The following is an 18,516-nucleotide window of genomic DNA, read 5'->3' as shown; positions in this document are numbered from 1 at the left end:
TTCTTCAAAGGTGTATGGTGGTAATTTGGCTATGTCTACAGTTAGAAAATGTTTAACTGTTTATTGAATGCTGGAGTCATCTCACTGCAAGATATTTCTTTTGAGATATAATTATTCAACATTTTTATAGAAGCAAATTCGCAACAACATCAGATGCAATACATCGTGAAAGATGTTTTGACAAACCTATAATGATACAAAAAAGCGCTCAGCGTAATGCTATGACAAATAAAGAGTTGGCTTTTGACCATATGCTGTGATTTGATATTTTTGATAATGTTCACAGACTCTGAAGGTTTACCATGATATCACATTGCTGTAATTTCAGAGAATGAAATTATTCTTCTGACACAATTAAGTCTAGCCCCAGTGTATTAGACCGTCTTTTATATTTTTTGAGAAACGTTAAATACAGCAAATATTTGGAGCACGATGGAATCAGTTTGATTCTTGCAAAGGAAATCTACCATCTGTTTAACTGTAATGACCAAAGGGATACCCAAACCACACCCCGTATCCATTTGCGACAGTCTGGCTTCATCTTCCCTGTAGATGCCATGTTAATCTCTGTTTTTGAAAAGAATCCTAGAGTGAGTTGGTGTTCAATGCTTGAATCGAAAATAAAAATTTAAATTACATGTATACGTGTACATTACCTTTAAGTAGCACACTAAAGTCTTGAAGTAAGAGAACGATGCTGCTAGTACTTTCTATCAATTTTATACTTTACCAGATTTGAGCTGTCAGTTATTGTATTGAAAATTATGACAGAACCTCGTGGCCTCGGATGGCGTTCTGCCAATACTTTGCTCGGAAAAGCACAGTGCCACTGGCTACAGAATACACCGTATCCCTCTGGAAATACCTTTGGAATGCCACAGAGTTCTGTTATCATTACATATGTCCCCAAATTTTGTCGATAGCCGTCTGGTATGGGGTACTTGGGCCGGCCCTACGTGACTCCTGAATAAGGTTTACCACAAAAACAGACATACTGCCCCTGTGTCATCTAAAGGTATTCATGTTCAACTAACATGAAGAATAGAGATGTCAATGACTACGCAGACATGTTCCTGGCTTTCCTTTTGTATGCCCTGTAGAGGGCAGTATAAAACATGATGACCTGAACGCAGAATGACTTTGATCTGACAAGTGACTAATTAGCCTAATGTTTGTAACATTGAAAAATGAAATTCAACTCTGACTCAGGTCACAGTACCATATAGTATAACATGTAACGTTCATTTTGACATGTGAGCTAAAAATACCAGAGACAAACGAATCAGAAATTTGCATCATATCACATAGTGGCTTGTTTCAAATTCATTTCTGAATAAAATATATGAATGAAAAATAACAAAACATAGCGCCAATGACACTTGGCTCATGCTGGGTTCAATGTGGGAGGCCAAAGTGAGTATACTTGACGAATTTTACCCCTTGGAACATGCATACCACGTTTCAAAGCAATCAGATAAGCGATTTCAGAGAAATAGTTTCTTACCAAAAATGGGAAAAAATTGCCCAAAAATACAAATATGAACATTCCACCACAATTTGAAGACACTCAACAAATGTTGCCTCTAGGTACATACATACAATGTTCAAAGCAATCAGAATTGTTAATACAGATAATTTTTAGACCAAAAATGCAAAAAAAATGTCCCAAAAATACAAATCCGACAGAAGACAACTCTAGGATCAAGACTGCAAAGTGTCAAAGCAATCCAAGCTGAACTTTGGGAGAAAATGATTTTTTAACCAATAACAGGAAACATTTCCCCAAAAATACAACTATCAAAATTTCACCACAATTTGAACAAATGTAGCCATATCCATTATAAAGAACCTGCATATAAAGTTCCAACCAAATCTGGCTTTTGGTTCTAGAGTAATAGCAATTTTCCAGGATTTTCCCTTGATTATCCCATTTGCATATTTTTGACACTGACATTATTCATTTGAACAAATTCACATTTCCATCCCTGGGTGTACCTGTACACCAAGTACAAGGTGCTGCGGTTTTGGAGTTATTGATGTGGATGGACATACATCTGCACATACTAACATACATATGTACATAGATACAGACATGCATACAGATGCCACAAACCTACCATATAAGCTCTTTTTGGTATATATACATATACCATTTGTGTGCTAAAAATGCAAAGGAAATACAATGTTTTTGTTCTTTCCATAGGGTTTCAAGAGAGTATACTTTATTCTCAAACAAAAATGGTAAAAAAAATGTAATCAACATTGAACTCACTATATTCTGAAATGCTGAAAATCAACATCTTTGATGATATCCAATGAAATTCCACAGATCATTGGCCACTATGCCAATATATTTGGAATTTCAACATATTATTGACTTCTACGCTGGCAATCTTGGAATCTCCACAAATTATGCACGTGTATGCTGACAATCTTTGGAATTTCCCAGATTATTGACTTCCATGCCAATATTTTTTTATTCTCTGCAGCAACTGACCTCTTTGTAGATAATCTTTGAAATTTCCACAAGTTATTGACCTTTATGCCGATTATCATGGGAATGTCCAAAGGTTAGTTACATCTATGCTGATAATTTTTGGAATGTCCACATGTTATTATACAGAATACAGGTAATTGACTTTGTGTTAATATTCTTTGGAATTCCCATAGGTTTCAACCTCTATGTTGATATTTTGTAGAATTTCCACAAGTCATTCCTTCAACTCACATTCAGTGTGAATCATTGCAGTAAATTATAAATGATTACATCAACCGTTATCCTGGAAAGTAATGCATGCTGAAGATTGATTGAGTGAAGCATCTGACATTTCAGCGTACATTTGTCCAGCTTTGTTGCAGATGGTGACCACCCTACTTTACAGATTATCACAGGTGAGTTTTTGAGCAAACATGGAGAATAACACCTTCACATTAAGCCATATTACAGTTCAATATTATCTTAAGGTGTATTTTCTATATTTAATAAAGAACCCTCAACAGAAGCAGATTATAATGATAAGATTGGACCCACTATATTTCAAGTGCACAGATGTTTTATTGATGATTAGCATGTGAAAAACATGGAACACAGGTATAATGAGGCTTTAATGTGGAGAGATTCTTATGGACAGATATTCAAAATCACTTTTTCACAATACTTGACTGATCTGCTGAATGTCAGACTTGTCTGGAAGCTTGTAGAGTATATCAACTTTCTACGTTAGGGTAGTGAAGAAAATCAAAAATTTAAGTTTCTCCACAAGGTTATCTTAGAAAAAGTGGTCGCTTTGAATTTTATAGATTGGTAAACATGAGTAGTTTGTTTCCCTTTTACTTAAATTTGCACATTTACCCCTGTTTTTTTCATCAATTTTTAAAGAGAATAATTTTAAAGTTTACTTGAGGGAAATTTAAACAGAAGTTTAAATGACTGTTTCTGTGTAGAGGCATGTACAACTTTATCTAGGTTAGCATGTGAAAGACTGTTATCATTGAATTATACACAATAGACTCCCCAAGTTGCTGTGAATAGCGACAATCCACCAATCAGATATAACCTTCTGAGCCAGCTGCACATCAGCAGAAAACATGGGACACAATATGATACAAACTCTCTTGATTGAATTCTAAATAAATCTGTCATAATGTATAGTGCCATGGTATGCATTCTGTTAACATTTTACATTGGCTACCACAGTCAGTCACCTTCGCTGTACACCGGGCGTCATTCCATGTCTACAGATACACAGACAATCTGTCATGACAACTTAGCAAAACATACCCTGCAATAAAACCATAACACAAAACTTGGAAGGGTCATTATATTTTGCCATTTTGCAAACAGTTCACATCATGAACTACAAACAGACACCTACATCATAATGGTAAGTTATCTGCCTTCTTCTCTGATAATTATTATGACTATTTACATTCAATGACATATTTTAACATCTGATTGATTCGTAGACTAATCAGCTAATTGATTGATTGGTATTTGTATCAATATTAGTTTCTGTATCTGATGTGCTCATATCGCTGTCTAAATCAGATAATTTATCTCCTAATTTCTCTTCTATCTTTTTCTTGATAACTTCCAGTCTTGTTTTTAATGTTGCATATTCAAAGCGACCTCTTTTTTCACCAAACGGATCCTGAAGAGAAAATGTACGATAAAGTTTAACTTTGTGAAGAATCTAGCATTTACTTCCTCAGGGAAGAGACAGTGCTAAAGGTCATTAAAAGGGAAGTTACAGGACCATGGGTGCGCAATAGAGGATTACTGATGACACAGTCATTTGCTAAACTGGGCCGGAGTTTTTGAATTCTCATAGCATTGCTTAGACCGTATAAATTTGAATAATCATGATGGGCACTTTCGTAACATATGCAAAGAGGGGTTAAATGGTCGTACAGGGAACACATTTTGAAACATATGCGTTCTCCAACGAAAGACAGAACATTTTTTCAGTTTATTTTTCGACTCAAGTTTAGTCACTATACATTCACATACATTGTATGGAAGGTTCAATGATAATAAACACCTGAAACATGGCAAAATTATAGGATTCTGGGACAAAACACGGCACGTCCGTTCAGTAGCGTCGCTTTTTTACATTTTGCATAGATTTACAAAAATCCGGCTTTTATAAGGCAAGGTTCTGTTCAAAGAAGATTCAATGCCAACTACAATATGCTAATTAGAATTGTACACATACCTGCATTGTTTGCCCTGATAGATACAACCTGTCATTGACAGTTGATGTGTAATAATCATAAAATTCTGGAAATGATTTCTCCATCACATCTCTGAAACACAATGACAATAAAATATATATTAGGATCTTCAGAATAACAATAATGTACACATAGATTTGAAATCTGTTACCCAAATTTTCATTGCTTCAATCGTCTACTGGCAAAGATACTTAATTGACTCTCCTTATGTAGTGGTTGGCCTCTTTTGCCTTGAAAACATCACATTTATTTCCTTCAAGTTGAAACTTAGATATTTGTGAAAACTATAGACATTGTAAATAAACTATCAATAATTATAACATATATTTGCATCATAAATATTCTTAAAATGAAAGGGACTTTCTCAGGCAACATTCAATAAGTGTTACTCACAATACATTGCAGTGAGTGTGTCACCATTATTGGCTACTGTGCTTTGTCTATGGCAGGTATAACCATCATCAGTTTGTGATGACACCACTTCTTGAATAATGCTGTTTCTAACACAAAAATCCTTTCCAAAAGATTTGGCAAAATGGTTGGATTGCTATGTTTATAGCTTCTTTGCAAATGCTGATTTTGTTTCTTGTTTATTCGCTTTGTTTTCCCACATTCAATGACTCAATTTCATTTACAAGAACTTTTAATGGAGAAACTAACTTATTCATGGAATTTCTACAACTTTCCCGGCACATAGTGACTCTGTCACCATAGTCTAACCAAGTCAGTATGTGCCGGGAAAGCTGTAGACATTCCTTAAACCAGAAAAAAAAGAATGACAAAAGCAAGTAGGTCTCCAACTTAGTACTGGAGGTCATCTTTAAAATGTCAACAACAAAAGATAGCCAGAGAAGGCTTGATAAAAAGAAAAGGTGGGAGTAGGGAAAAGTGTACTAGGTATCTGGTAAAAAGTAATGCTACCTCATTAATCTTCTAGACACTACCCCCTCCTGAATACCAAATGTTCTACCCCTTGGTATTGACCATGTTTACATAAGGCCAGATAGCAGGAAATGTATTTACAACCTTGGGATTTTTTAATTAATGCTATGAGTGCTAGCCTTCAAATAGTAGAGCAGATAAACAGCACTTAAGTTAGTTACAGATAGTGCAATGCCTTCCACTCTTGGGGGGATTATTACAACATCTGGAATTATCCTGGATCCAAATTTCTCATCAGTTCTGGTGTGTCTAACATAGAAAAATTGCAAAATTGGTCCGCAATGAAAAAATGCAGCTCAGCTTTGTTTTCATGATCAAATTTTCCTACAAATTGATACCAAATATGACAAAATTATGTTCACAGCCTTCCAAACTGTCTCACAACATATCCTGGGTTGGTGTAGGTCATTTAAGGTCGCAAACTGAGAAAATTAACTGAAATATACAAATTTATTTAATAACATCAATTTGGGACTTTTGTACCAATTGCAAATTTTGAGAACAAGTTTTCTTGACCAAAAATGACAAAATTGTTTTAAAAATACAAATTTGTATACTTCAGGACAATTTCCACATTTCTAACTATTGTCATCTCTGGACATCGGTGTGCCAAATATAAAAGCAGTCTGTCCAGGGGCGTTAAAAAGAAAATACATTTTAAGATTTTTTGACCAAAATGACAAAAATTGCCCCAAAATAGTAATTTTCCCAATTTTGTCATAATTTCAATAAATTAGAAGAGCACAACCCCTTGCAAACATCCAACCCAAATTTGAGAGCGATTTGGCTGGCCGTTTCAGAGAAGAAAAGTGTTTACTTAAAACGAGAAAAATAACCAAAAATTTCAGCAAAAATACAAAATTCAAGATATCTCCACGATATTCATCAAACTGTATAGGGTTCACCTAAGGTACTTGCACACTAATTTCAAAGTAATCAAACAGCAGTTCTGGAGTAATAATTCTTGACCATTTTCACATTTTTAAGCTCATTGCATAATTTTGGCAATGCAGACTCAATTTGAACAAAATCCTATCTATAGCCCAGGATACATCAACACACCAAATACCGGTACAAGCTGAAAATTGCAGCGGTTTGCGAGTTTTTGATGTTGACGGACATACTATACGTACACACATACATACAGACGCAGCCAACTTTAGCTTATGCGATTACCTTACATTTGTATACCAAATGTGAGCTAAAAACATTTGAGCTGCACTAACTTCTCACTGTTTCATTAACAAAATAACAGCCATAGCAGCACAAGTCACTGTCTACAGTCTAGTAAGAACTAGATGAACACCACTGTTTGAGTTAAACAGCGCCCTCAAACAATCAAATAGAACAGATGACTATAGATGGTTGGATGACTGTACGGTACCTGAAAAAAGCATTCATTTTTTTCTCCACTCTTTCTACTAACGCTGTGGTAAGATGGGACTGTGCAGTAACTGCAATGACCATACTTACCTAAGTTCATCTGGAACTTTGTCTGAGGTATTTTCTAACATTTCACAAACTGCTACCGTATCGTTTCATGTCTGATACAGTCATTATATCTCTGTGCATCACCACTCTGTCTCTCCTAGAAACAAAGTTTAAGAGTCAATGATTAATGGCTGTTAATTGATAATCATTGTTATGGAACTAGGGACAGTATATGAATAAACCTTGGCATATTTACTTTGGTCTGATATCTATGGATGGTAACTATAACTTGAAATTTTGAAATTCATAAGTCTGGAAATTTTGAAATTCATAAGAGTCTGAGATCCACTGTGTGAGTGGTCACGTAATACAATAAATCATACAAATGTTGCATGTCAAACAATATGCAATTAAGATTAGTTACAAACCTCACTTTTGCACTCTAAAATATTGTCAATGTTCTGTCAAAGTATTGGACACAGATTTAACCCTTTGAGTGCTGTAATTTTTTCCCACCAAAATTTGAGTACAACATTTTACAAATTTTTATGAATTTTTCTGCAGTTGTTCGATAATTTTGGAACAAATGGACATAAAATTTAATTGGCTATAGTTTTTTATCAAAATTTAGGTAAAAATCTGAAAAAAAAATTGACTGAGTTACATTTTATAAAGGTGACAAAAATTGACTTTGGTGCTCAAAGGGTTAAGCGAGCAACACTTTTTCAAATGGTGGTGTTTGAACAATAAGTTTTAGCCTTTTTAAAACTAATGGCTATACTCCAGTTCAATTGTCAGTACCGTTTTACTAAAACATTCTTTCTGGTGGCTTACAAATAAGCTCTTTGCCATGTTACGCCTGTTCTGAGGTACCAAAAGGAATATACAAATCTGCCACTGGGGGCGCCATTCAGGGTCCCACACTTTGACTGAAGGAGTACCTTTCTTAAAGGCACCACTTTATTATCAATGTTTTACAATCGAAAATGTATTGATAAAGATTGATAAACATTCCATTTGAAAGAAAAGATTGACAGTGTTAATTAGCATTTCGCGCATCTACATGTACTTTTGAAAGTACCAGAGATTGAGATGGGCACATTGAAGACAGACTTTATGCAAGATTGATTGCTAGCATGCTTGTTGTACACTTGCTTTTTGTTGTCCTTGTCAGTAGCTGTAACATCTGATGACTTTCCACCATTTTGTTTTCTATATCAACTACTTTTCTTGTTATACTTAAAGCAGGTTCAGATACAATTTTCAATTTGTCAACTCAGCCTGTATATGGGTAGACTTCATAGATATCATTAGCAGCACATTCTTCACATATAGACATTGTGTTGGCAAGCTACTTAACACGCTTTAGGGAGAACATGAACTTTTTCTTGTACAAAACAAAGCTTGTGAAACACCATTAAGAGTTTCTGCTCCATACCTTTTTAAGTATGTTTAATTTTTTTATCAACGAAAGATAGTAGACACTAAATTAAAAGTAAAAACTTTTAGTAAACACTTACTTGTTCAAAGCCTGGTTCATTGTGGTAGGGTTTTTCATTCATTAATGACTGTATTGATATAAGAACACTGGATAAACTTTGTGCTGGACTCCATGCTGGCCCTGACCAGGTTCTGTCACGTATAATAAAATATATTATGAAATAAATATGTATTTCTAATTACTGAAGTCAATATTTACAGTACATTTGCTCCCTGTCTCTCTCTACTTGCATATATATGTTCATACAAAGAGGAACAGGTGTATTTATGTATGCATGCAAGCATTGCATGCATGCATGCATGCATGTATCGGTATGTATGTACGGTACATGTATGTATGTACCGGTATGCATGCATGCATGCATGCATTTATGGATGTATGCATGTATGAATATGTACCGGTATGTACCGGTATGTATGTGTGTGTGACAAAGTCAATGTATACATAATTTATATGTGTACGTAACTACTAAACAGTACATTATAGGATTCTGTGTAGCATTTCTGTTACAGAGTCAATCATTTGACTGCCTACTGTGTACATGCTTTGTCAAATATTTATCATACACTGACATTGAGCCCAAACAATGCCATCATATAAAAGTAGAAAAGTGGGTTTTAATGAAACCAAAGAGACCACAAAGAAATGAGAAAGTTGATAGCGGCAGGAAAGCGGCAGGACACACAGTACAGATGCTTGGTAAAGTTTGCTGCAGTTAGTAGCCCTGCTACTCCCTGGCTGGTTGTGTGGGGGGAGTGGGGCTACGGTTCAGTCGATTGAAAAAGTGCACAGTCGTGTGCTGAAAATCATGCACACAGAAAGTGAGCTTTTTTCTTGCAATTCTCCAGAAAAAAAAAGACATTTGCACATTTTTGATACTGATATGTTCATTTGAACAAATTCACATCTCAACCCCTGCATCTACCTGTACACCAAATACTGAGATGGTAGCTCTGGCGATATGGGAGCCTTTGTGTGTGATGGACATACATCCGCACATACATACTCACAAATATACAGACATACAGATGCCACCGACTCATCATATAAGGTCTTTTTGGTATTTATATACAAAACCAAATATGAGCTAAAAAAACGTAACCCAGAGTCAGGGTGCATCTAGGGCGTACCTACAGAAGGATACCTACGTAGATGTCCATTTTCCTCTCGGTTTAGTCACTTTTTCATTTTTTTCACTTGGCAGCTGCCGTGGAAAAATCCACCATCATGGATATTAAACCATTAACCTATGACGCCACATTCTAACAACGGGATCTCAACAAAACAGGTTTACATCTATTAAAGTGTGGAAAAAATATTGTCAGAGAGTTGATTTGATTGTGGCGCTGAAGTTTGCTTACTAAACAAAGTACCACCCGAGAACACATGCTTTTTGCTGAGATCCCAATGTTAGAATGTGATGTCATAGGTCAACAGTTTAATATCCATGATGGCGCAGTTTTCCTCTGTAGCAGCCCGGTGAAATACGAAAAACTGACTAGACCAAGAGGAAAATGGACATCTACGTAGACGTCTTTTTATAGGTGGGCGCTAGATGCACTCCGACTTTGGATTATGTTTTTTTTCCAATTGACAAAACCGTAGCCCCCAATGCCCCACACAGCCAGCCAGGGAGTGGCAGGGCTATGGAACCAAAGCAAGGTCAAATAGGACATGCAATGGAGGAAATTACTCACCCTAGAATACTAAGACAGACTTTGCCATTTCCATAGAGGTTTGGATTAAACCAAACTTTACCATCACCTGTGGTAATTAACTTGACTCTACGGGGTCTGATTGGATAATCTGGAGGAAACCTAATAAGGAAGTGGAAGAACCATCTTCATAAGGGGTGTCAAAGGGTCCCGTAATAAGTGCATGCACCTTAAATGAAACAGAAGTAAGCGGCATTACATGTACATATAAAAATCATGGAATTTCTCTGTATCAGAAATTATAATATCGTTACAGGGAATGTTACAAAGAAAAGAAGACTTTTGTGTTTTGTCTTCTCATCATATACCGTATGTTTCTAAGGTATGTGTATGTACACAACAAATCAAAAGCAAAATTGTTGCATGAAAGTAATTTGTGATGATTGCTAATGGAATAATTACAAACAAGAATTGATACTATGACCAGTGTAGGGTACTTGACAAGATATTATGGAGGGTGATTAGATAAATTGTACACTGACCTTTGTGATATCGTCTTTATCAGGAACTACACACATGCCTGGTGGTGGTTCATTGTATATACTCATTATGTCCCTGATACAAAGAATCAACATTTTTTAGAAAACAATTAATAATACAGTCTATGAACTCAAGTTACATTATCCAAGACATGTTATCTGTATTACACAAAAGGTATCTGTGTGACTTGATAAGGCATATATTAAAGATGAGATTGAACTGAGATTAAATATGAAGGATTGACATACCATGGAAAAGACAAACGTGGGAAGTGTGGTTAGTATGCATGGAACACAAAAAGATTTGGGAAACTGCACTGAACTGAAGTGTGATTCTGAAACCTTTTATTGTCAGATCATTTAAAATCAGCATAAAAACTATGTACATGTACAAAGAATTAGTTAACAGTAGTACATATCTTTGTGGTGTAATCTATCACCATCAGGTCAAGTCAGTGAACATCATCAGAGTTGTATGTGTTTCAGCTTTGAAATCATGTCAAGGTATGCCTTAGTACTTTGACCTCATTGTCTGAAAAACTCAAAGTAGAGTGTCTTTTTTTGAAACACACACCAAGAAGACCATGCAGACATCTTGTCTATCATTTTGATCTGATTGACAGAAATCACACCACAAATTTTACCCATAATGCAACACCATTAAACAAGAACACAAGACTTGAGTTCACTAGCAATACCTTTACATTTGTCCTGTACTGTGTATATACACCCATGATGCATTGCAATGTCCTACAAACTTTAGGCAATTCACCACTTTCAAGGTACACACTACCCACAATGCTTTGGAATATCTCTCACCAAACTAATGTACCTCTATTCTGTTCATTTCACCAAAATTCATTTCAATGTTCTCTACATGCACCAAGGCAAGTTCTATTCCTGACAGTTTTGGGAAGTTACAGGACCGTGGGCGCACAATAGGGGGATGACTGATGACGCAGCCATTTGCACACACTGGGCGTAGGTTTTTGAATTCTCACAGCATCACTTTGACCATATGAAAAATGTGAATTATCATGATCGGCACTTACGTGACATATTCAAACTTTCAAAGAGGTGTCAAACACAGAGAACATGTTTTGAAATGTTCGTTCTCCGACAAAATGCGGAACATTTTTTTCCGTTTATTTCGAACTCAAGTTTAGTCGCTATATATTCATAGACATCATATGCAAGATTCGATTACAATGAACACCTGAAACATTTCAAAATTATGGGATTCTGGGACCAAACACGGCACATCCGATCAGTAGTGTGGCTTTTTTACATTTGCAAAGATATACAATAAACCCGCTTTTATAGGGGAAGTTCCTGTTTAACACTTAACATGGAAATGTATTGGTACAACTCAATAGCACAGAACATTTTCCCCATTATGCAAAGTGCAGGTACAACTCAACAACACAGTTTACCCATGATGCAAAGTACATCTCAATAGCACAGAACATTCTACCATGATGCAATGTACTGGTACAACTCCATAGGTCAGAACATTTTACCCATGATGCAATTTTCAAACACAAGTCCTCCACACGGCATATTCTACTGATAATACAAAATCTTGGCTGAAGGAGTCTGAAGTGAAAAGTTACCCAATAAGGAGTTGAGAGACCTAGCATTTGAAACTAGCAAATATGAACTGGTACACCAAGTAAGGAAATACTGTATTTTGAACTGATATCCTTGAGAGCTAATCTGTTGACATGACATCTGTACACATCAATGGAACAGCATGGACTCAGTCACAAAAACAGGGTTTGTGATGAGAGATATTTCAAAGAAACTAAACTACAGTTGGTGAATTACCTTCAGCACAGTCCAATTAAACATCTTCTGTAAAACCCATTCCACCCCAGTATTGCAGACAGGTATCAGCCATTTCTCTGACTAGCCTTCCACTTGTGAGCTTAGCCATGGAGGCAAGACTGGTGATGTCTCTAACCAAGCTGTGGAGATACAACAGAATAACCATTGCATTTGAATTAAATTATTAAAAATATTTTTTGGTTATATGGAACCCCGAATAGTCCTTTTAGTGTAAACACAGACAAACACCTGTATCATAACATTTTATCAAACATGGTAAGTGTTGCCATGGTCACTCAAACAATTCAAAACTGTTGTAAAGGAAATAACTGCTGACTTTCTTTGTCCAGATATTCTGTCCTCTATCATGGCAGATCTTATCCTATATCTCTGACAGCTCTCACTACTGTAGACTTCAAAAAAGTAATGGTGAACTCTAGCAGTGCTGGAAATATTAGTATATTACAAAATGCTAACATGGAAAACAAGTCATCGTTGATGACACAGTCCCCACTTGTTAATGGGTACTTTGATTACAGGTCCTCAGAGTCCTCTTCATTAGGTCTGTGAAAATACTTTTGAATAAATTCGCTTGATACATGTCTGAGCTGTATGTAGTTCAGGACATGAAAAAATTGTAATAAAATGGCCACATGGCGGCCTTATTTGACCGTATCACAAAACAAATCAATGTGCATATGTATGACATAGGTCAATGTCCTTGTACCAACTTTGAATAAAATCTGTTGAAACATGCCTGAGTAATGGCTCTGTACATGAAAAAATCGTAATAAAATGGCCGCCTAGCGGCCATATTGGATCGTATCACAAAACAAATTGACGTGCATATGTATGGCATAGGTCAATGTCTTTGTACCAAGTTTGAATAAAATCAGTTGAGATATGCCTGAGTTATGGTTCTGTACATGAAAAAAATCAAAACAAAATGGCTGTAAGGCAGCCATATTGGATTGTATCACAAAACAAATTGGTGTGCATATCTATGTCATTGGTCAATGTCCTATACCAACTTTGAATAAAATCGGTTGAAACATGCCTGAGTAATGCCTCTATACATGAAAAAATCGTAATAAAATGGCCATACGGCAGCCATATTGGATCATATCACAAAACAAATCAACATGCATCTGTATGACATATGAAGTAATCCTTGTACCAAGTTTGAATGAAATCACTCCTTGCATCTCTGAGATAGCTGCGTGAACAGACGGATGCACGCACGCATGCATGCACGGACCCACACACAGACATGACCAAACCTATAAGTCCCCCCGAATGTTGTCCGTGGGGACTCAAACCATCTGCACAAAGTTTCATCAAATTTGGTACAGTTGTACCAGAAACAGCGCTCTAATCTCAAATTATGCAAATTAGACCTAATTATGCATGCCATACCAATATAAATTGACCTGCATATGTATACCATAGTGTAGTATCCTTGTACCAAGTTTAAAAAGAATTGGCAAAGGAATATCTCAGATATCTGCATTCATGAGCCCCTATGCATAGACACAGCATTAATATTGATTTCATCCTGGAACCCCTGTGGATCATACCTGTTATGCATGCAACACCAATATAAATAGACCTGCATATGTATGCCATAGTGTCGTATCCTTGTACCAAGTTTAAAAAGAATTGGCACAGGAATATCTCAGATATCTGCATTCATGAGCCCCTGTGCATCATCCTGGAACCCCTGTGGATCATACCTGGGGACCCTGTGGATGGATATCAAATACAGGAAAGAAAACGGCCGTCACACAGCCATTTATGATCGAATCATTACAAAAATCGGCATGCAAATATATGTGATAAGGATTAATATAGGTACCAACTTTCAATGCAATTGCGCCCAGCATCGCTGAGAAATTTATGTGAACGAACGCACAGTCGTAAAATATAGGAAACAAAATGGCCGCCACGCAGCCATTTTAGACCAGATCAAAACAAAAATCAATGTGCATATGTATAACATATAGAGAAATCAATGTATCAAGTTTAAATGGAATCGCTCCTGGCATCACTGAGAAATTTGCGTGAACATACGCACCGACATCAAATACAGGAAACAAAATGGCTGCCAGACAGCCATTTTGAATCGGATCGTAAAACAAATGAACGTGCATATGTATGGCATAGGTGATAATCCTTGTACTAAGTTTGAATGAAATCGCTCCAGGCGTCTCTGAGATATCTGCGTGAACGGACGGACGGACGCACGCACAGACGCATGCACGGACGCACGCACGCACACACGCACGCACGGACATGACCAAATTTATAAGTCCCCCCGGACGGTGTCCGTTGGGACTAAAAAATCATGTTGTCTCACACACACTAAGATCTTAGCTTGTACAAGTTCTCTTCACAGGCCACTCCTAGGAGATTACAGCTCTACATGATATGATAGAATCTGTACAATCACCACCAACAGGCTGAATTTAGAAATTAATTTTGAAAAACCAAACACTTGTATTGTAGATTGTTTTGAACTTGTACTTCTCATTTCTTTAATATCCTAGAGTCAAATAAATTACCTGGCATTGTGCAGTGAGTTGTTCTATCTCTATGACAGACCAGACAATCTACTAATAGTTTTGCTGTGGTTCTGGCACTACACTTGTGATTTGTAATGAAAACAAACTACTTGGTTACTTATCCTAAGTTTTATAATTGACAGACTCCTTTATATGAGCCACTTTATTAATGAATCTGTATATTTACAGAACTCGATTGCTCACTAAATATTGTAAGGATGGTTAAAAGAGCGCCCTCTATGTCAATGTGGTGAGCCAAAGGTGTTGTACACAAACCCTTAGTTTGGATAGCACATATTCTATTACCTGTTTTGATATTGCATAGGTGATTTTACTGATGACTTTAAGCCCTTGATTTAGGGGCTCTGCAGTAGCATAAGATGCTTGCATGGTTGATATCCATGGTATCATAAGTATGGAGGATTATGTACGTATTACTGTAAATAATCTGGAATGAAGAACAATTCAATATACCTGAAATCCCTGCAGTATCTGCTGATGAAGACATCATCTGTAAAATCCATTCCATCCCAGTATTGCAGACAAGGATCAGCTGTGTCTCTGACTAGCCTTCCACTCTTGAGCTTAGCCATGGAGGCAAGTCTGGTGATGTCTCTAACCTTGCAGATACATTGCTGTGGAGACAGAATAAAAGAAAACCACTAAAAATGTTATAAATTTAATTCAATGGAACAAAAACAGAGTTATTTTGCTGTATGTAGGTACCGGTACATCCAGCCTATTGAAAACAATGAGAAAATAAGAAAGTTTCAGGATGAGAAAGATTAGAAGCAGAATAGCTGTAATTCTTACATTTGTTTTTTCATGAAATATCATCAAACACCTCTAAAAATAATGATTTTCATCAACCATGTGAACACAACTCAAAGACAATGTTCAATATAATTATATGCACACACTGTAACAACAAAAGGTGCACTTGGAAAGATTCAGTTTAAGTGCATTTTTCAAAAGACTTTGGCCAGTATATTTGAGTCTTAAGTTGTATGTATCTCAAAATTTGAAGACTTAAACATTTGTTCAACTTTCTTAAAGTAAACTTTCACATAATCTCTATCACATACATAAATAAAAATCAGGGATTACGGTGCAAATTTGGATCAATGGAAAGAAATTGTGTTAAATTTATCAATATTTGAAATTATAAATGTCTGCCAATGTAAACATTCACACTTTTATTTGTTCAGGAATATATACACACAAAGTTTCACAAATTAGTTGAGGATTTTGCCTTCATCAGTAGAATGGATCCTTGACTTCATCAACAGCAGATTAATTATTTATCTCAGATTCATTTTACAGCTATTGTAAACAGATTCTACTAGATTCAGAAATGATGATGTGAAGAGAAAACACATGTCAACAATTTTTGCCATGATTTAGCATATCACATCATTGAAAATATTTGGCTTGACTATTTATGCGCAGCATGAAGATGTGTAGAATATGCTGACAAGCTGAATCCTGGGTATTTTACATGTGGAGGGGGAAATTTGTACAGATTTACATCATATTTCTTGTCACTTAATGCTGAATTATCTGGCAATTGCAAATGATGGTGTTATTACAATGAAAATACTTCTATGCTTAAATGCACCCATGGGTCATTTACATTAAGATGATATAAACCTTGAAAGAACATTGAGACAGTGTGATCATTTTAATATTATGGTGTTTGTATTCAATGTCAAATAATATATAGTTTGTATAATTTTTTGGTGAAAGAAATTATGGCATAAAGTTTCCTGAGGTAAAATGTCTGTGAAGGTAATGCTTACCACGAATATTAAATTTTCCTTTTTTAGTTTCACTGACAACTGAACTAAATAATCCATGCTGGCAAGACTCATAGAAAATCAAAAATATGGATAAAACACCAAATTTTGACTGTGATATCCTTGTATGACATGCCTTCATATGAGTGTAAATCACTGCACTGATTTGATTGGAATATCCAGGGAGTTAGCAGTGCCGTGTGAAACGATGTACGGACTGGTTTTCATAGTTACCCAGTCCGATGAAGCCCTTCAACGTTTTCATTGTCATGGTACATGTAGACACCTTATGCTAGATGTAAACTATCCATTTGCGCATTGTTAAAATCTGTTTGATGCTGGTCGATAATGGTAAAATTGTTTGAGAAAGCTCAGCATGTAACTAATGTTAACTGTGAAGGCATATAATAAAAATACTATTACCTGAATACATGTGCCCCATGCAGCAAGAGACAATATGCCCTCCTGGTGTTGGGCAAACTGTCCGGCACATAAACCCATACGGTATATTCGGGCAATAATATAAAGTACTGACCTGACTTGATGTCAAAAACATGGGCACAGCACAGAAATTTCGAAGCTGATATCCTTGTACTGACCGGACTTGATGTGACCTGAGTAATGAATAAAATGCCCTTATTTATTTGTGTCTCTTACATTAGAAAGTGTCCTTATTCTTTTGCCTTTGTTATGTAAATTAAACTGAGGAAGCGCCCTCACTGCTTGGAGTGTGGCAGCTGTTGCTTGTGTCTCAGTGTCTGCTAAGTCTGTTCCCTGTGCCATTTCTGCAGTGCTAGACGTCTTTGTCAAGATTCTGGTTACTTGACATCATACAGAGTCTATTGAATCATGGGACAATATCAAAATGGCTGTGTTTTAAGTAAGTGCAGCCAGTAGCTGTAACTTTTGTCAATGTTTTCACTAATCTTTTATTCATATATCAATTGCAAGTTTTTCTTCTGCTCTCCAAAACATGTTGAAACACCATTTCCTTTGCTTGTCAACCCACTGTCTACTGTTATTGTTTATGTTTGATTTCTACTCTGGAATAAAATTTACTTGTCAAGTTCAACATTGTGTAATGAAAGGCAATTTGAGAGCTGAACAAGCAAATGCAGTTGATTAAAAAAATAGGGAAAAAATCATTGCAAATTAAAGCAACTGGCTTTTTAACACCAATCAATAACTTTTAGTATTAACTTTTTTTGCAGTATTTTGTTCTGTATCAACCACAGTTCCTTGGCATGTATAAACTAAACTAAGACTTGTACTCAGCTTATCAATACAATCTGTGCATTCATAAGCTGCATTGCTATTGTTAAATGCTGACTTTCAGTCAAGATTTGAATTCAGTCGTCAACAACAATGCACCTCACACATACATTACACTTTGTGAACCAGCCAAGTATTGGTGTTCATCCTGCTTAACCCTTTCACCACCATGGTTTGTATCGATCCCATTGTTTTCTATGGTAAAGTTGGACCTCTACAAAGGGAAATGGGGGGGGTGGGTGAAAGGGTAAAGGAATA

At 36.1% G+C, this 18,516-nt stretch overlaps 1 pseudogene; it reads right to left on the bottom strand.

The window, feature by feature from the left end:
- Window positions 1–1,991: 1,991 nt before the first annotated feature.
- Window positions 1,992–18,502, bottom strand: LOC139128413 (ubiquitin-conjugating enzyme E2 Z-like; annotated as a pseudogene).
- Between the last annotated feature and the right edge of the window lie 14 nt (window positions 18,503–18,516).

Source organism: Ptychodera flava, unplaced genomic scaffold (genome assembly GCF_041260155.1).
Source record: "Ptychodera flava strain L36383 unplaced genomic scaffold, AS_Pfla_20210202 Scaffold_52__1_contigs__length_894533_pilon, whole genome shotgun sequence".
In the NCBI taxonomy this organism is placed as follows: domain Eukaryota; kingdom Metazoa; phylum Hemichordata; class Enteropneusta; family Ptychoderidae; genus Ptychodera; species Ptychodera flava.
The sequence above is the reverse complement of the archived record's forward strand: the minus strand, read 5'-3'. Positions and strand labels throughout refer to the sequence as shown.